Genomic DNA, 21,177 nt, shown 5'->3' with positions numbered 1-21,177 from the left:
CACAGTAAAAACGAGTCCTATATAAACATAACTTGAAAGGCCGCTCAGGAAGGAAGAAGCCACTACTTCAAAACCGCCATTCAAAAGCCAGACTACGGTTTGCAACTGTACAAAGGGACAAAGATCGTACTTTTTGGAGAAATGTCCTCTGGTCTAATGAAACAGAAATAGAGCTGTTTAGCCATAATGATCATCGTTACGTTTGGAGGAAAAAGGGGGAGGCTTGCAAGCCGAAGAACACCATCCCAACTGTGAAGCACGGGGGTGGCAGCATCATGTTGTGGCACGGGGGTGGCAGCATCATGTTGTGGGGATGCTTTGCTGCAGGAGGTATTGGAGTGGCCATCACAAAGCCCTGACCTAAATCCTATAGAAAATTTGTGGGCAGAACTGAAAAAGCGTGTGCGAGCAAGGAGGCCTACAAACCCGACTCAGTTACACCAGCTCTGTCAGGGGGAATGGGCCAAAATTGTAAACTTCTGACCCACTGGGAATGTGATGAAAGAAATAAAACCTTTAATAAATAATTCTCTCTACTATTATTCTGACATTTCACATTCTTAAAAGAAAGTGGTGATCCTAACTGACAGGGAACTTTTACTGTGATTAAATGTCAGGGAATTGTGAAAAACTGAGTTTAAATGTATTTGTCTAAGGTGTATGTAAACTTCCGACTTCAACTGTATATATAAACAACAGTAAAGTAAACATCTAGATGTGCAGTTAGATGTAGGAAAATAACAGAATTATTAAGCACAAAGCAACCAAGGTGCAACTCATGTGCAAACAATTACAGTTGGCTATGATTGATAAATAGGTTGCTAGGTGTAACACCATCTACAGATACCGACCTTGTGACACCCATAGACCTCCCCCCCCCCCCCCCCCCACAACCATTGTATTTCACAGCCTTCCCCCAAAACCACTATTCTATTGGGGTGCAATGGACTATACTTGCCACCAAAAAATGATTGATAGAAGGAGGGAAGTTAGGAACCATGCGATGAATTACTATACTGTTATGCTAGCCATATCCTTACCCAAGGAACCATGCGATAAATTACTACTGTCTTGCTATGCATGTCCTTACCCAAGGAGTCTACTCCATCGGAGAGCAAGGTTTGGAATGGAAATACTGTAATACACAACAATGACAGCAAGGTTTGGAAAGGAAATACAGTAATACACAACAATGACAGCAAGGTTTGGAATGGAAATACAGTAATACACAACAATGACAGCAAGGTTTGGAATGGAAATACAGTAATACACAACAATGACAGCAAGGTTTGGAATGGAAATACAGTAATACACAACAATGACAGAAAGGTTTGGAATGGAAATACAGTAATACACAACAATGACAGCAAGGTTTGGAATGGAAATACTGTAATACACAACAATGACAGCAAGGTTTGGAATGGAAATACAGTAATACACAACAATGACAGCAAGGTTTGGAATGGAAATACTGTAATACACAACAATGACAGCAAGGTTTGGAATGGAAATACAGTAATACACAACAATGACAGCAAGGTTTGGAATGGAAATACAGTAATACCCAACAATGACAGCAAGGTTTGGAATGGAAATACGGTAATACACAACAATGACAGCAAGGTTTGGAATGGAAATACGGTAATACACAACAATGACAGCAAGGTTTGGAATGGAAATACAGTAATACACAACAATGACAGCAAGGTTTGGAATGGAAATACAGTAATACACAACAATGACAGCAAGGTTTGGAATGGAAATACAGTAATACACAACAATGTGGTGTGAGGCGCTGTCCAAAGTTACTGTATTCATGAAGAAAAGAAACTCAAAAGACACCAAAAACCTTAACAAAAATAAAAACATCTGGCACTCAAGTCATAGTCTGTTCTCTCTGCTACCACGCAGCAAGTCTGGAACCAACAGGACCCTGAACAGCTTCTACCCCCCACCCCCCTTTACCCCTACCTACAGTATACTGCTGCTACTGTCTATTATCTATCATTTATCCCTACCTACAGTATACTGCTGTTACTGTCTATTATCTATCCTTTACCCCTACCTACAGTATACTGCTGTTACTGTCTATTATCTATCCTTTACCCCTACCTACAGTATACTGCTGTTACTGTCTATTATCTATCTTACTCCCTACCTACAGTATATGCTGTTACTGTCTATTATCTATCCTTTACCCCTACCTACAGTATACTGCTGTTACTGTCTATTATCTATCCTTTACCACCTACAGTATACTGCTGTTACTGTCTATTATCTATCCTTTTTACCCTACCTACAGTATACTGGGTTGTTACTGTCTATTATCTATCCTTTTTATCTCTACCTACAGTATACTGCTGTTACTGTCTATTATCTATCCTTTTACCCCTACCTACAGTATACTGCTGTTACTGTCTATTATCTATCCTTTTACCCCCCTACCTACAGTACACCTGCTGTTACTGTCTATTATCTATCCTTTACCCCTACCTACAGTACACCGCTGTTACTGTCTATTATCTATCCCCACCCCCTACCTACAGTATACTGCTGTTACTGTCTATTATCTATCCTTTACCCTACCTACAGTATACTGCTGTTACTGTCTATTATCTATCCTTTACCCCTACCTACAGTATACTGCTGTTACTGTCTATTATCTATCCTTTACCCCTACCTACAGTATACTGCTGTTACTGTCTATTATCTATCCTTTGCCTACCTACAGTATACTGCTGTTACTGTCTATTATCTACTTTACCCCTACCTATACTGCTGCTACTGTCTATTATCTATCCTTTACCCCCTACCTACAGTATACTGCTGTTACTGTCTATTATCTATCTTTACCCCCTACCTACAGTATACTGCTGTTACTGTCTATTATCTATCCTTTACCTCTCACCTACAGTATACTGCTGCTACTGTCTATTATCTATCCTTTTACTCCCTACCTACAGTATACTGCTGTTACTGTCTATCTATCCTTTACCTCCCACCTACAGTATACTGCTGTTACTGTCTATTATCTATCCTTTACCCCCCTACAGTATACTGCTGTTACTGTCTGTATCTATCCTTTACCCTACAGTATACTGCTGTTACTGTCTATTATCTATCCTTTAATTCTCACTAAGTATACTGCTGTTACTGTCTATTATCTATCATTTACCCCTACCTACAGTATACTGCTGTTACTGTCTATTATAAAATCCATTTACCTCTCTACCACCACAGTATACTGCGGTTACTGTCTATTATCTATCCTTTACCCTACCTTTACCCCCTATCCTTTACCCCTACCTTTGCCTGGTACCCGTGTATATAGCCTGGTACCCGTGTATATAGCCTGGTACCCCGTGTATATAGCCTGGTACCCCGTGTATATAGCCTGGTAACCCGTGTACATAGCCTGGCAACCCGTGTATATAGCCTGGTATCCCGTATATAGCCTGGTACCCCGTGTATATAGCCTGGTACCCCGTGTATATAGCCTGGTACCCCGTGTATATAGCCTGGTATCCCGTGTATATAGCCTGGTATCCCGTGTATAGCCTGGTACCCCATGTATAGCCTGGTACCCTTGGTATATAGCCTGGATCCGTGTATATAGCCTGGCACCCGTGTATATAGCCTGGTACCCACGTGTATATAGCCTGGTACCCCGTGTATATAGCCTGGTACCCCCGTGTATATAGCCTGGTACCCCGTGTATATAGCATGGTACCCCGTGTATTTAGCCTGGTACCCCCATGTATATAGCCTGGTACCCGTGTATTTAGCCTGGTACCCCGTGTATTTAGCTCCTGGTACCCGTGTATTTAGCCTGGTACCCGTGTATATAGCCTGGTACCCGTGGTATATAGCCTGGTACCCCGTGTATATAGCCTGGTACCCCATGTATATAGCCTGGTACCCGTGTATATAGCCTGGTACCCGTGTATATAGCCTGGTATCCCGTGTATATAGCCTGGTACCCCATGTATATAGCCTGGTACCCCGTGTATATAGCCTGGTACCCTGTATATAGCCTGGTACCCCGTATATAGCCTGGTACCCGTGTATATAGCCTGGGATCCCGTGTATATAGCCTGGTACCCCCGTATATAGCCTGGTACCCGTGTATATAGCCTGGTACCCGTGTATATAGCCTGGGATCCCGTGTATATAGCCTGGTACCCCGTGTATATAGCCTGGGACCCCGTGGTATAGCCTGGTACCCCGTGTATATAGCCTGGTACCCCATGTATATAGCCTGGTACCCCGTGTATATAGCCTGGGATCCCGTGTATATAGCCTGGGATCCTGTGTATATAGCCTGGTACCCCGTGTATATAGCCTGGTACCCCATGTATATAGCCTGGTACCCCCGTGTATATAGCCTGGTACCCGTGTATATAGCCCAGCAATGGTATATAGCCTGGTACCCGTGTATAGCCTGGTATCCCGTGTATATAGCCTGGTACCCCGTGTATATAGCCTGGTACCCCGTGTATATAGCCTGGTACCCGTGTATATAGCCTGGGATCCCGTGTATATAGCCTGGTACCCCGTGTATATAGCCTGGTACCCCGTGTATATAGCCTGGTACCCCGTGTATATAGCCTGGTACCCCATGTATATAGCCTGGTACCGTGTATATAGCCTGGGATCCCACGTGTATATAGCCTGGGATCCTGTGTATATAGCCTGGTAACCCACGTGTATATAGCCTGGTACCCGTGTATATAGCCTGGGATCCCGTGTATATAGCCTGGTATCCCATGTATATAGCCTGGTACCCGATGTATATAGCCTGGTACCCACGTGCATAGCCTGGTATCCCATGTCCCATGCCTGGTAGCCAAGTTATTGTTACTCATTGTAGATTTATTCCTTGTGTTATTATTTTTTGAATATTTCCAATGTCTCATTTTTGTGAAGGGCCCGTAAGCATTTCACTGTTAGTCTACACCTGTTGTTTTGTGAAGCACGTGACGAAAAACTATTTTGATTTCATTTGAACAGTCAATCAGTCGTTTGAAAAAGTTTCCTGTCTGGAAAATGTGTTGAAGCTCTTACTCACCATTATCATAGATGTATGGAAAGGGATGTACCTCCTTCTGCTTGGCCTGGAGAGATAACAGAGGTCCTCAGTTTAGTTTAGGACCATAGAGGGTGTGCTCTCTGGTCCATCTCTATGGACCAACTGCAGTCCAACACGTGGACCAACTACAGTCCAACACATGGACCAACTACAGTCCAACACATGGACCAACTACAGTCCAACATATGGACCGACTACAGTCCAACACGTGGACCAATAGTGTTTGGATACCTGCTGTCTCTTGTTCTGCACGAGGCGTAGTACTTGGACCACCAGTCGAGGACGTTATCCCCAGACTCATCTGCTACGGTACGCTTCCTTCTCTTAGTAGACTTCCGAGAGCTCTTCCTCCATTCCTGTTTTATACGGAGAATGCTTGTTAATGTGTGTGTGTGTGCGTGTGTATGTGTGTATGTGTGTCTTCTTCCTCTCACCTTTTCCTTCTTGTCTGGTTCGGGTGGAGGTGGTGGGGGTGTAGGAGAGATCTCCTGGTAGATGTTGGGATTGAGACATCCTCAGATGACAAAGGGATTACATTGTCTACATTAGACTGGGGCATCATACCTAAATCTGAAAACACAAAGCACACCACGGGTGGTCAAACAGCACCGCCTGAAAGTCCTGTTCAACAGTCGGTAAAACAGCACCACCTGAAAGTCCTGTTCAACAGTCGGTAAAACAGCACCGCCTGAAAGTCCTGTTCAACAGTCGGTAAAACAGCGTCACCTGAAAGTCCTGTTCAACAGTCGGTAAAACAGCACCACCTGAAAGTCCTGTTCAACAGTCGGTAAAACAGCGTCACCTGAAAGTCCTGTTCAACAGTCGGTAAAACAGCACCACCTGAAAGTCCTGTTCAACAGTCGGTAAAACAACGTCACCTGAAAGTCCTGTTCAACAGTCGGTAAAACAGCACCACCTGAAAGTCCTGTTCAACAGTCGGTAAAACAGCACCACCTGAAAGTCCTGTTCAACAGTCGGTAAAACAGCACCACCTGAAAGTCCTGTTCAACAGTCGGTAAAACAACGTCACCTGAAAGTCCTGTTCAACAGTCGGTAAAACAGCACCGCCTGAAAGTCCTGTTCAACAGTCGGTAAAACAGCACCACCTGAAAGTCCTGTTCAACAGTCGGTAAAACAGCACCGCCTGAAAGTCCTGTTCAACAGTCGCTATCCCAGCGGACAAAACTGGTTGAAAGGACGTTGTTACAACAAGAAACCATTTGTAGGATTTTCCAGCTGGAGAGAGGGGGGTAATAGGGTGGGTTCATGATGATATACAGTGGGGAGAACACTGCCGATTTTGCAGGTTTTCCTACTTACAAAGCATGTAGAGGTCTGTAATTTGACTTTTACCCTCTCTGCTGTCAGGTCCCCGTGGTGAGGTTGGCGCGGACAGCGCTGGAGGAGGGGTGTATTTGAAGGGCTTCAGGTTGTTGATGGTGTAGTTTCCCACCACGGTGGAGCGTCCGAATGCTCGCCAGTCCACCACACTGATGTTCAGGGGAGGGTGAAGGTTCTCATTCTCAGGCAGCTCCTGTGGGAAGGGACAGACAGGGAGGAGAACAAGATGGAACGTCAGGTCAACTCTGCATGTATCTCTGCCTGTATCCCAAATGGCACCCGGTTCCCTTTATAGTGCACTACTTTTGACCAGAGAACTAAAGGACATAAGGAATAAGGTGTCATGTGGGACGCAGATAACACCTGTGCACTATTCTACCTCGTTAACAGATTACACCTGTGCACTATTCTACCTCGTTAACAGATAACACCTGTGCACTATTCTACCTCGTTAACAGATTACACCTGTGCACTATTCTACACTGTTAACAGATAATCGAGTAGAATAGTGCACAGGTGTTAACAGATTACACCTGTGCACTATTCTACCTCGTTAACAGATAACAGTTCGGTTTTGGTCGTGTTAGTTACCACCAGCATGGTGAAGTTTGGGTTTTGGTTGTGTTAGTTACCACCAGCATGGTGAAGTTTGGGTTGGTTGTGTTAGTTACCACCAGCATGGTGAAGTTTGGGTTGGTCGTGTTAGTTACCACCAGCATGGTGAAGTTTGGGTTTTGGTCGTGTTAGTTACCACCAGCTTGGTGAAGTTTGGGTTGGTTGTGTTAGTTACCACCAGCTTGGTGAAGTTTGGGTTGGTTGTGTTAGTTATCACCAGCGTGGTGAAGTTTAGGTTGGTTGTGTTAGTTATCACCAGCGTGGTGAAGTTTGGGTTGGTCTTGTTAGTTACCACCAGCATGGTGAGGTTTGGGTTGGTCGTCTTAGTTACCACCAGCGTGGTGAAGTTTGGGTTGGTCGTGTTAGTTACCACCAGCATGGTGAAGTTTGGGTTTTGGTTGTGTTAGTTACCACCAGCATGGTGAAGTTTGGGTTTTGGTCGTGTTAGTTACCACCAGCTTGGTGAAGTTTGGGTTGGTTGTGTTAGTTACCACCAGCTTGGTGAAGTTTGGGTTGGTTGTGTTAGTTACCACCAGCTTGGTGAAGTTTGGGTTGGTAGTGTTAGTTATCACCAGCGTGGTGAAGTTTGGGTTGGTCTTGTTAGTTACCACCAGCATGGTGAGGTTTGGGTTGGTCGTCTTAGTTACCACCAGCGTGGTGAAGTTTGGGTTGGTCTTGTTAGTTACCAGGTCGGGCGTCCCACCAGCATGGTGAAGTTTGGGTTGGTCGTGTTAGTTACCACCAGCGTGGTGAAGTTTGGGTTGGTCTTGTTAGTTACCAGGTCGAAGGCGTCCACCAGCATGGTGAAGTTTGGGTTGGTCGTGTTAGTTACCACCAGCGTGGTGAAGTTTGGGTTGGTCTTGTTAGTTACCAGGTCGAAGGCGTCCACCAGCGTGGTGAAGTTTGGGTTGGTCGTGTTAGTTACCACCAGCGTGGTGAGGTTTTGGTTGGTCGTCTTAGTTACCACCAGCATGGTGAAGTTTGGGTTGGTCTTGTTAGTGTCCACCAGCGTGGTGAAGTTTGGGTTGGTCGTCTTAGTTACCACCAGCGTGGTGAGGTTTGGGTTGGTCGTGTTAGTGTCCACCAGCGTGGTGAGGTTTGGGTTGGTCTTGTTAGTTACCACCAGCGTGGTGAGGTTTGGGTTGGTCGTGTTAGTTACCACCAGCATGGTGAAGTTTGGGTTGGTCTTGTTAGTGTCCACCAGCGTGGTGAAGTTTGGGTTGGTCGTCTTAGTTACCACCAGCGTGGTGAGGTTTGGGTTGGTTGTCTTAGTTAAAACCAGCATGGTGTTGTTTGAGTTGGTCGTCTTAGTTACCACCAGCATGGTGAGGTTTGGGTTGGTCGTGTTAGTTACCAGGTCGAAGGCGTCCACCAGCGTGGTGAAGTTTGGGTTGGTCTTGTAGCTCTGGATAACAGAGGAGCGCAGGCTTTTCCCAGCACACTCTATAAACACCTGGGGACGGTCCACAGACAGGAGCTGCACCTTCTTCAGCTCCCTCAGGCCCCAGAACAACACCTGGTTGACACAGAGAACACCGTCACAACACCCAGAACAGAATCCTTTAATATCACATAGGAACTACCAAACAAAGTACATACACAAAACATATCATACCATTCCAACTAACACACAGTGGAATAATGCCCTGCCACCTATTCCAGAGGTACTGCACTTCAGGTTGATCTCCGTCTCACCTCTAATCGATACCTGCTCAGTACAGGTCTAATGTTGCCAGGTACAGGATAGATCTGACCGTCTGGTTCGTCCAGCGCAGGCAGATACTCTTCTCCTGACTCTGGGATCTATGAGATGAATAACAATGAAACAACCACCACTTACAGAGGGGGAGAAAAATCATGGAGCGAGAGGAAAAAGAACAGAGAATGAATCCCCCTCGACTCAGCTTTACTAAACTCTGAATTCCCCCTCGACTCAGCTTTACTAAACTCTGAATTCCCCCTCGACTCAGCTTTACTAAACTCAAATCCCCCTCGACTCAGCTTTACTAAACTCTGAAATCCCCCTCAGCTTTACTAAACTATGAATTCCCCTCGACTCAGCTTTACTAAACTCTGAATTCCCCCTCGACTCAGCTTTACTAAACTCTGAATTCCCCCTCGACTCAGCTTTACTAAACTCTGAATTCCCCCTCGACTCAGCTTTACTAAACTCTGAATTCCCCCTCGACTCAGCTTTACTAAACTCAAATCCCCCTCGACTCAGCTTTACTAAACTCTGAAATCCCCCTCGACTCAGCTTTACTAAACTCTGAATTCCCCCTCGACTCAGCTTTACTAAACTCTGAATTCCCCCTCGACTCAGCTTTACTAAACTCAAATCCCCCTCGACTCAGCTTTACTAAACTCTGAAATCCCCCTCGACTCAGCTTTACTAAACTCTGAATTCCCCCTCGACTCAGCTTTACTAAACTCTGAATTCCCCCTCGACTCAGCTTTACTAAACTCTGAATTCCCCCTCGACTCAGCTTTACTAAACTCTGAATTCCCCCTCGACTCAGCTTTACTAAACTCTGAATTCCCCCTCGACTCAGCTTTACTAAACTCTGAATTCCCCCTCGACTCAGCTTTACTAAACTCTGAATTCCCCCTCGACTCAGCTTTACTAAACTATGAATTCCCCCTCGACTCAGCTTTACTAAACTATGAATTCCCCCTCGACTCAGCTTTACTAAACTCTGAATTCCCCCTCGACTCAGCTTGACAGAATTCAAAACAGACATATCCATTGCACTACATAGGGAATAGTGTTTCATGTTGTGCCTCAAGTCTCCAGTAGGGCCCTACCTGTATGAGCTCAAAGGCTCCCAGCAGTTCTCCCCCAGACTGGAATCCAGAAAACAGAGGACTGTACTGGAGCTGGGGAGGAGAGTAGGGCTGCTCTGACACCCTCACCACGGGCACTGCCACCGTGCTGCCCAGGTACTCTGCCTTGCCCTGGGGGGAAAGAAGCACAAGACAGGTAGCAGGTGAATAAATACAGTATGTGCAGAGAACAGAGACAAATCCTTATGGGAGCAGGATAGCTACCCAATTTGAATAGTCTGTCCCAACACCAGACACTCCAACTGGATTATAAATCAATTCTACACCTGCATTGCTTTGCTGTTTGGAGTTTTAGGCTGGGTTTCTGTACAGCACATTGAGATATCAGCTGATGTACGAAGGGCTATATAAATACATTTGACTTGACTTCTGTAAAGGTCACTGTCGTCAAGGAATTCACTTAATTAAACCAATATATTTTCACCTTTTTTATTTTTATTTAACCTTTAAACTTGACATTTTAAGTGATGTTTCTGATCATCTTAAGATGTCTGTTTCCGATCTCTTGCCAACGTGAGCAACAACAGATCAGAAACAGACTGGCACTGTGTCTGTTGAAATGGAGCTACAGTGTTACCACGGAGCTACGGTGTTACCATGGAGCTACAGTGTTACCACGGAGCTACGGTGTTACCACGGAGCTACAGTGTTACCACGGAGCTACGGTGTTACCACGGAGCTACAGTGTTACCACGGAGCTACGGTGTTACCACGGAGCTACGGTGTTACCACGGAGCTACAGTGTTACCACGGAGCTACAGTGTTACCACGGAGCTACAGTGTTACCACGGAGCTACGGTGTTACCACAGAGCTACAGTGTGACCACGGAGCTACAGTGTGACCACGGAGCTACAGTGTTACCACGGAGTGTGTCTGTTGAAAAGAAGGCATATCGTAACGTCAGAGAGAAGGGGGTTGGTTTGTTAGCTCACCAGAGCATCGTCATCATACACCTCGATGACGATGCACGGTGGCTCCTGCTCCAGGTGAGCTAGGTCTCCATGCAGCGTGACCCGGGTCATCAACAGCATCTGGTTCCAGGTCGGGGTTAACGTCTGGTTGATGATCTAAGAGGCACAGGGAGCACTTAGAACTACGACTGGGGTCAGAGGTAGAATTTAGTGCTACAGATTGGGTCATAGGTAGTACTTAGAACTACGACTGGGGTCAGAGGTAGAATTTAGTGCCACAGATTGGGTTAGAGGTAGAATTTAGTGCCACAGATTGAGTCATAGGTAGTGCTTAGTCCCACAGATTGGGTCAGAGGTAGAATTTAGTGCCACAGATTGGGTCAGAGGTAGTACTTAGTGCCACAGATTGGGTCAGAGGTAGTACTTAGTGCCACAGATTGGGTCAGAGGTAGTACTTAGTGCCACAGATTGGGTCATAGGTAGAATTTAGTGCCACAGATTGGGTCATAGGTAGTACTTAGAACTACGACTGGGGTCAGAGGTAGAATTTAGTGCCACAGATTGGGTCAGAGGTAGAATTTAGTGCCACAGATTGAGTCATAGGTAGTGCTTAGTCGCAAAGATTGGGTCAGAGGTAGAATTTAGTGCCACAGATTGGGTCATAGGTAGAATTTAGTGCCACAGATTGGGTCATAGGTAGTACTTAGTGCCACAGATTGGGTCATAGGTAGTACTTAGTGCCACAGATTGGGTCATAGGTAGAATTTAGTGCCACAGATTGGGTCATAGGTAGTACTTAGTGCCACAGATTGGGTCATAGGTAGTACTATGAAACATGGATGGGGTCAGGAAATGAATCGATATGCCAATTCAGGAATAAAAAAACTCTCAGAGTAAATAGCACTTGGAAACTTAGCTCATCTAATGAATTGAATGAAAATAGATGGATAACTCCAACCCTGGTTAGAACTACACCCTTCAAAAGCCCCTTTTCTTCTTAGGGACCTTCTCTGTAGCTAGATCCCATCCTATGAGAGTTAGTGGACCTTACGGCCGTGGTGTGGCTATATGTCAGGAAGGTGACCCTGGCGAAGGGGTCTGAGAGTCCTGTAGAGTCTGCTGCTATCAGCCCTCGAGCCTGGTACATGTGGGCGCGCATCTGGAACTTGTGCTCGTCTGGAGGGAAGAGAAACAGGTTATTATTCCCAATGTCTGTCTGTCTGCCTCTCCCTCTCTCTGTCTGCCTGTCTGCCTGTCTGTCCGTCTGTCTGTCTCTCCCTCTCTCTGTCTGCCCGTCTGTCTCTCCCTCTCTCTGTCTGTCTGTCTGTCTGTCCATCTCCTCTCTCCTCTCTGTCTGTCTGTCTCTCCCTCTCTCTGTCTGTCTGTCTGCCTTCTGTCTGTCTGTCTGTCTCCTCTCTGTCCATCTGTCTGTCTCTCCTCTCTGTCTGTCTGTCTGCTGTCTGTCTGTCTCTCCCTCTCTCTGTCTGTCTGTCTGTCTGTCTGTCTCTCCCTCTCTCTGTCTGTCTGTCTCTCCCTCTCTCTGTCCGTCTGTCTGTCTCTCCCTCTCTCTCTGTCTGTCGTCTGTCTGTCTCTCCCTCTCTCTGTCCGTCTGTCTGTCTCTCCCTCTCTCTGTCCGTCTGTCTGTCTCTCCCTCCCTCCCTCTCTCTGTCTGTCTGTCTCTCTCCCTCTCTCTGTCCGTCCGGCCATCCGTCCGTCCTACCTCTATATGCCAGATGTACAGGTAGGATGGCAGGTAGAAGCTGCTCCTCAGTGGCGCCCCCTTTGGGCTCAAACCCTCCAGGCAGGTTATCCAGCACATGAGAGGAGTCTCTGCTGCTGCCCAGCCACAGGTACATGTCCAGTTTGGCCTGAACTGACCAGCCTGCTACACGCTTCCCTGGGGGCTGGGGCAGAAAAGGAGAGGACATCACAAGAATGGCACTCTATTCACTATATAGTATGGTACATTTGGACTGAACTGACCAGCCTGCTACAGTCTTCTCTGGGGGCTGGGGTAGTAAAGGAGAAGACGTCATCAAACTGTGCACCCTAATCCCTATATAGAACACTACTTTTCCCGGGGTCCTCGTAGTGCCTGTGAAAATCACTTCTCTCACTACTGGTATACAGTACCAGTCAATCGTTTGGAAACACCGACTCATTCCAGGGTTTTTCTTTATGTTTCACTATTTTCTACATTGTAGAATAATAGTGAAAACATCAGAACTATGAAATAACACATATGGAATTATGTAGTAACCAAACATGTTTTAAACAAATCAAAATCTATTTTTTTTTTGAGATTCTTCAAATAGCCACCATGATGACAGCTTTGCGCACTCTTGGCATTCTCTCAACCAGCTTCACCTGGAATGCTGTTCTTGCTATAATATGGACTTGGTATTTTAGCAAATAGGGCTATCTTCTGTATACCACCCCTACCTAGTCACAACACAACTGATTGGATCAAACGCATTAAGAAGGAAAGATAATTCCACAAAATAACTTTTTAAGAAGGCACACTGCATTCCAGGTGACTACCTCGTGAAGCTGGTTGAGAGAATGCCAATAGTGTGCAAAGCTGTCATCAAGGCAAACGGTGACTACTTTGGAAAAATCTCAAATATAAAATATATTTTTGATTTGTTTAACATAGTTTTGATGTCTTCACTATTATTCTACAATGTGTGTCCAAACCTTCTGACTGGTACTATGTATAAAAGCCATGGATTAAAATGTAAATGAGCTATATTATAAGGACATCTACAGCATGCTCTCTACTCAGCCTGTTTGTGAAAATAATGAGTTTAATAAGCACATCCTCAAAAATAATTGGAAACAAGAACAGCCATGACTGCTGTGAGTCTCTTTACCTTCAAGAATAAAGTCTGGATCTTGCCACAGTCTTTGCCTCTCTCCTCAGGGCTGGCAGAGTAGATCAGGTCACGGGCAGAGATGCGGGCATAAGCCACACGCTTGTTGTTACTCAGCATCCACACAAACACATCTGGGATGGTATGCTGGGGCTAATAGAGAGAGATAGGAGAGAAACCAGCTCAGTGTCATCTCTGGGATACACACTGTCAATACGCTACTCACACACACACACACACATCTGGGATGGTATGCTGGGGCTAATAGAGAGAGATAGGAGAGAAACCAGCTCAGTGTCATCTCTGGGATACACACTGTCAATACGCTACTCACACACACACAAACACACACACACATCTGGGATGGTATGCTGGGGCTAATAGAGAAAGATAGGAGAGAAACCAGCTCAGTGTCATCTCTGGGATACACACTGTCAATACGCTACTCACACACACACACACACACAAACACATCTGGGATGGTATGCTGGGGCTAATAGAGAAAGATAGGAGAGAAACCAGCTCAGTGTCATCTCTGGGATACACACTGTCAATACAATACACGCTACACACACACAAACACACACACATCACACACACACAAACACACACACACACAAACACATCTGGGATGGTATGCTGGGGCTAATAGAGAGAGATAGGAGAGAAACCAGCTCAGTGTCATCTCTGGGATACACACTGTCAATATGCTACTCACACACACACAAACACATCTGGGATGGTATGCTGGGGCTAATAGAGAGAGTGTCATCTCTGGGAGGACACACACACACACACACACACACACACACACACACACACACACACACACACACACACACACCTCTTCCACTAGGAATCTCAGTTTCTGTGTGAGTTTTAGAGCCTCTTGCAACATCTCCTTCACACTGCGAGCCTTCCTCTTCCCCTCTGAGATGGTTTCTGCCTTTCCGACCATACTCTCCTGTAGGGGGAACATCATCATCACCTTCATCTCCACCATCATCATCACCATCATAACCACCATCATCATCACCACCATCATCATCCCCACCATCATCATCACCACCACCATCATCACCATCATAACCACCATCACCACCATCATCATCACCACCATCATTATCCCCACCACCACCCCCATCATCATCACCACCATCATCACCACCACCAATATCACCACCACCACCAAAATTTAACAATACTGTCTCTCAGAAGGTAGGGTCTAGAGGCCAGGGCACCAACCAGCTCCTGTTTACACATGGTCAGGCGTTTCTTATCCAACACGGTCAGATGGTTCATTCTCACTTTCCCTTCTGCAAAGGCTATGAATCTCCTGCAGCAGAACGGATACACACACACACACACACACACACACACACACACACACACACACACACACACACACGTTTGAGTCACTATTAGTAGTACCAGGACACATGCACCATATAGTCAACAGTGTTGTCAGTTTCCACTATGAAGTCAACAGTGTTGTCAGTTTCCACCCTGTGGTCAACAGTGTTGTCAGTTTCCACTATGAAGTCAACAGTGTTGTCAGTTTCCACCCTGTGGTCAACAGTGTTGTCAGTTTCCACTATGAAGTCAACAGTGTTGTCAGTTCCAACCATATAGTCAACAGTGTTGTCAGTTTCCACCATATAGTCAACAGTGTTGTCAGTTCCAACCATATAGTCAACAGTGTTGTCAGTTCCACCATATAGTCAACAGTGTTGTCAGTTTCCACCCTGTGGTCAACAGTGTTGTCAGTTTCCACTATGAAGTCAACAGTGTTGTCAGTTTCCACCCTGTGGTCAACAGTGTTGTCAGTTTCCACTATGAAGTCAACAGTGTTGTCAGTTCCAACCATATAGTCAACAGTGTTGTCAGTTTCCACCATATAGTCAACAGTGTTGTCAGTTTCCACCATATAGTCAACAGTGTTGTCAGTTTCCACCATATAGTCAACAGTGTTGTCAGTTCCACCATATGGTCAACAGTGTTGTCAGTTTCCACCATATGGTCAACAGTGTTGTGTGGTATCCCAGGAGGTCTACCCCGTAATAGATAATAGAGGGGAGGTACGTGATGTGACGTTGGGAATACATGAGCTGGACACCCCGACACGGGGAGCTCCGTGTCGGAGGAAACTAGGGGAAGTACCAACCAGCCGTGGAGGTAACTAGGGGAAAGTACCAACCAGCTGTGGAGGTAGTTAGGTAGACTAGGGGAAAGTACCAACCAGCCGTGGAGGTAACTAGGGGAAAGTACCAACCAGCTGTGGAGGTAACTAGGGGAAAGTACCAACCAGCTGTGGAGGTAACTAGGGGAAAGTACCAACCAGCTGTGGAGGTAACTAGGGGAAAGTACCAACCAGCAGTGGAGGAAACTAGGGGAAAGTACCAACCAGCCGTGGAGGTAACTAGGGGAAAGTACCAACCAGCCGTGGAGGTAACTAGGGGAAAGTACCAACCAGCCGTGGAGGTAACTAGGGGAAAGTACCAACCAGCCGTGGAGGTAACTAGGGGAAAGTACCAACCAGGCGTGGAGGTAACTAGGGGAAAGTACCAACCAGCCGTGGAGGAAACTAGGGGGAAAGTACCAACCAGCCGTGGAGGAAACTAGGGGGAAAGTACCAACCAGCCGTGGAGGTAACTAGGGGAAAGTACCAACCAGCCGTGGAGGTAACTAGGGGAAAGTACCAACCAGCCGTGGAGGTAACTAGGGGAAAGTACCAACCAGCTGTGGAGGTAACTAGGGGAAAGTACCAACCAGCCGTGGAGGTAACTAGGGGAAAGTACCAACCAGCTGTGGAGGACACATAAAAGGGAGCACTGTGGCACACCACGGGAGAGAACAGGGAGAGACCGACACAGAGCTGAGAAGAAGGACCGAGCCAAACCTACGTGATTACGTTTATTTTACAGACTAGGAAAGTTGTGTTTGCTGACTGGAACCTTCTGATCTCTGTGTTAACCTCTGCAGACTAGGAAAGTTGTGTTTTCTGACTGTTAACCTCTGCACGATTAGAACGCCCACCGGTTTGCCACAGTTTTATTATCAGTTTGATGGTGTCGTTAACCTCCTGGCGTCCATGATAAACTCCTAAAGACTCAGCAAAGCTTCTGTTCCTGGATCTGACAACTTGTTCAGTTCATCTGTCTTGGCCAGCTCTTCCTGTGTGGAATATGATGACATCATCACAATGATCACCACGAAAAATAGGAAAACACGTGACGTTGTTACTAGAGTCCATGTTGTTCCCTGAAACCATTACATGGTATTACTAGAGTCCATGTTGTTTATACCCTGTCTAAACCATTACATGATATTACCGGTCCATTTGTACCCTGTTTTACATTATCAGTTTGATGTTTATACCCTGTCTAAACCATTACATGTATTACTAGACCATGTTGTCCCTGAAACCATTACATGGTATTACTAGAGTCCATGTTGTACCCTCTCTAAACCATTACATGGTATTACTAGAGTCCATGTTGTACCTTCTAAACCATTACATGGTATTACTGAGTCCATGTTGTACCCTGTCCATTACATGGTATTACTAGAGCCCATGTTGTACTGTCTTCCATTACATGGTATTACTAGAGTCCATGTTGTACCCTGTCTAAACCATTACATGGTATTACTAGAGTCCATGTTGACATGGTATTACTAGAGTCCATGTTGTTACCCTGTCTAAACCATTACATGGTATTACTAGAGTCCATGTTGTACCTCTCTAAACCATTACATGGTATTACTAGAGTCCATGTTGTTCCCTGTCTAAACCATTACATGGTATTACTAGAGCCCATGTTGTTTATACCCTGTCTAAACCATTACATGGTATTACTAGAGTCCATGTTGTACCCTGTCTAAACCATTACATGGTATTACTAGAGTCCATGTTGTTTATACCCTGTCTAAACCATTACATGATATTACTAGAGTCCATGTTGTACCCTGTCTAAACCATTACATGGTATTACTAGAGTCCATGTTGTTTATACCCTGTCTAAACCATTACATGGTATTACTAGAGTCCATGTTGTACCCTGTCTAAACCATTACATGGTATTACTAGAGTCCATGTTGTACCCTCTCTAAACCATTACATGGTATTACTAGAGTCCATGTTGTACCCTGTCTAAACCATTACATGGTATTACTAGAGCCCATGTTGTACCCTGTCTAAACCATTACATGGTATTACTAGAGTCCATGTTGTACCCTGTCTAAACCATTACATGGTATTACTAGAGTCCATGTTGTACCCTGTCTAAACCATTACATGGTATTACTAGAGTCCATGTTGTACCCTGTCTAAACCATTACATGGTATTACTAGAGTCCATGTTGTTCCTCTCTAAACCATTACATGGTACGTAGAAAAGGTGACGTACAAACATGACAGCGTGTTCTCCAGAAAGTTAGAGCTGTGAAGACGGTACGTCCGATCCTCCCAGCAGCTCATCACATGGACACAAGGCTTCTGATGCTGGACGGGCAGGTACATGTAATGCCTGGAGACGGATACAGAGTCAAAGCTTACTACGTAACTGATCATTTTGATGTTGATGCTTTCAGACTCCACGGGATGGTTTATCAGACACAGATTTTAAAGTCCAATTCTGGACATTGAGGCACAGTTTTCTGGAACCTTCTACCTGGACTAATGATTAATGGAGAATTTCTAATCGGAAAAGCTTTCTAGTCCAGGACATAACATCCGTGTCTGTGAAACTGCCATTGTGTGACATCAGGATCAATTCAAACAAGGTACAAGGACCTGTTTCCATCAGTGAGGGGTTTCTCTGGGGGTGTGGTGGACTGGCATGGAGACTGCCAGAGCCCAGGTTTGGGGTCCTGGGAGTCAATCAGGGGGGTACTGTCGAGATCTTGACCATCCCATACCCTCTCTGCTACTGGCTTCTCCACCTTTCTCCTACCGCTGACCTGGGGAGAGCCCTCCTGGACGTTCCCAAAGTTACCTACACATACACACAGACAGACAAGGATAGAACAGAGTAAAGTAGAATATGATACGATATAACAGAGTAGAGTAGAATATGATACAATATAATAGAGTCGAGTAGAATAGGAGAAGGGAGGAGAGGAGAAGGGATGAGAAGGGATGAGAAGGGAGGGGAGGAGAGGAGAAGGGATGAGAAGGGAGGGGAGGAGAGGAGAAGGGATGAGAAGGGAGGAGAGGAGAAGGGATGAGAAGGGAGGAGAGGAGAAGGGAGGAGAAGGGAGGAGAGGAGAAGGGAGGAGGAGGGAGGAGAAGGGATGAGAGGAGAAGGGAGGACAGGAGAAGGAGAGGAGAAGGGAGCAGAGGAGAAGGGATGAGGAGGGAGGAGAAGGGATGAGGAGGGAGGAGAAGGGATGAGGAGGGAGGAGAAGGGATGAGGAGGGAGGAGAGGAGAAGGGAGGACAGGAGAAGGAGAGGAGAAGGGAGGAGAGGAGAAGGGAGCAGAGGGGGAATAGTACAGTAGAGAGGAGAGAAGAGAAAATAAAAAAGAGAGATGAGAGTTGAGTAAATTAGAGTAAACTAGAATAGAGTAGAGTAAACTAGAATAGAGTAGAGAAGAGTAAACTAGAATAGAGTAGAGTAAACTAGAGTAGTGTAGAGTAGAGTAGAGAAGAGAAAAAAGGAGAGTAAACTAGAATAGAGTAGAGAAGTGGAGAGTAGAGTAGAGTAAACTAGAATAGAGTAGAGAAGTGGAGAGTAGAGTAGAGTAGAATAGTAGAGTAAAGTAAACTAGAATAGAGTAAACGAGAATAGAGGAGAGTAGAGTAGAGAGTAGAGTATAGTAAACTAGAATAGAGTAGAGGAGAGTAGAGTACAGTAAACTAGAATAGAGTAAACGAGAATAGAGGAGAGTAGAGTAAACTAGAATAGAATAGAATAGAGAAGATGGAGTAGAGTAGAGTAGAGTATAATAGAGTAGAGTAGAGTATAATAGAGTAGAGTATAATAGAATAGAGTTGAGTATAATAGAGTAGTGTATAATAGAGTAGAGTAGTGTATAATAGAGTAGAGTAGTGTATAATAGAGTAGAGTAGAGTATAATATAGTAGATTAGAGTAGAGCATAATAGAGTAGAGTAGTGTATAATAGAATATAGTAGAGTATAATAGAGTATAATAGAGTAGTGTATAATAGAGTAGAGTAGTGTACAATAGAGTAGAGAGTAGAGCAGTGCAGAGTAGTGTATAATAGAATATAGTAGCGGGTAGAGCAGTGCAGAGTAGTGTATAATAGAATATAGTAGAGAGTAGAGCAGTGCAGAGTAGTGTATAATAGAATATAGTAGAGAGTAGAGTAGAGTAGTGTATAATAGAATTTAGTAGAGAGTAGTGCAGAGTAGTGTATAATAGAATATAGTAGAGAGTAGAGTAGTGTAGAGTAGTGTATAATAGAATATAGTAGAGAGTAGAGCAGTGCAGAGTAGTGTATAATAGAATATAGTAGAGAGTAGAGTAGTGCAGAGTAGTGTATAATAGAATATAGTAGAGTATAATAGAGTAGAGTAGTGTATAATAGAGTAGAGTAGTGTATAATAGAGTAGAGAGTAGAGTAGTGCAGAGTAGTGTATAATAGAATAGTAGCGAGTAGAGCAGTGCACAGTAGTGTATAATAGAATATAGTAGAGAGTAGAGTAGTGTATAATAGAATATAGTAGAGTATAATAGAGTAGGGTAGTGTATAATACAATATAGTAGAGTATAATAGAGTAGAGTAGTGTATAATAGAATATAGTAGAGTATAATAGAGTAGAGTAGTGTATAATAGAGTAGAGTAGTGTATAATAGAGTAGAGTAGAGTATAATAGAGTAGAGTAGTGTATAATAGAGTAGAGTAGTGTATAATAGAGTAGAGAGTAGAGTAGTGCAGAGTAGTGTATAATAGAATAGTAGCGAGTAGAGCAGTGCACAGTAGTGTATAATAGAATATAGTGGAGAGTAGAGTAGAGTAGTGTATAATAGAATATAGTAGAGTATAATAGAGTAGGGTAGTGTATAATACAATATAGTAGAGTATAATAGAGTAGAGTAGTGTATAATAGAATATAGTAGAGTATAATAGAGTAGAGTAGTGTATAATAGAGTAGAGTAGAGTATAATAGAGTAGAGTAGTGTATAATAGAGTAGAGTAGTGTATAATAGAGCAGAGTAGTGTATAATATAACATAGTAGAGTGTAGAATAGAGTAGAGTATAGAATATAGTAGAGAGTAGAGCAGTGCAGAGTAGTGTATAATAGAATATAGTAGAGAGTAGAGTAGTGTATAATAGAATATAGTAGAGAGTAGTGCAGAGTAGTGTATAATAGAATATAGTACAGAGTAGAGTAGTGCAGAGTAGTGTATAATAGAATATAGTAGAGAGTAGAGTAGTGCAGAGTAGTGTATAATAGAATATAGTAGAGTAGAGTAGAGTAGTGTATAATAGAATATAGTAGAGAGTAGAGTAGAGTATAATAGAATATAGTAGAGAG

General features: G+C 44.5%; 1 pseudogene; it reads right to left on the bottom strand.

Moving 5' to 3' along the window:
• Nucleotides 1–5,145: 5,145 nt before the first annotated feature.
• Nucleotides 5,146–21,177, bottom strand: part of LOC135571757 (fer-1-like protein 6) — a 43,805-nt pseudogene continuing 27,773 nt past the window's right edge.

The sequence above is a fragment of the Oncorhynchus nerka genome, linkage group LG1 (assembly GCF_034236695.1).
Source record: "Oncorhynchus nerka isolate Pitt River linkage group LG1, Oner_Uvic_2.0, whole genome shotgun sequence".
Lineage (NCBI taxonomy): Eukaryota > Metazoa > Chordata > Actinopteri > Salmoniformes > Salmonidae > Oncorhynchus > Oncorhynchus nerka.
Note: the sequence above shows the minus strand (reverse complement) of the source record. Positions and strands in the feature narration are given on the sequence as shown.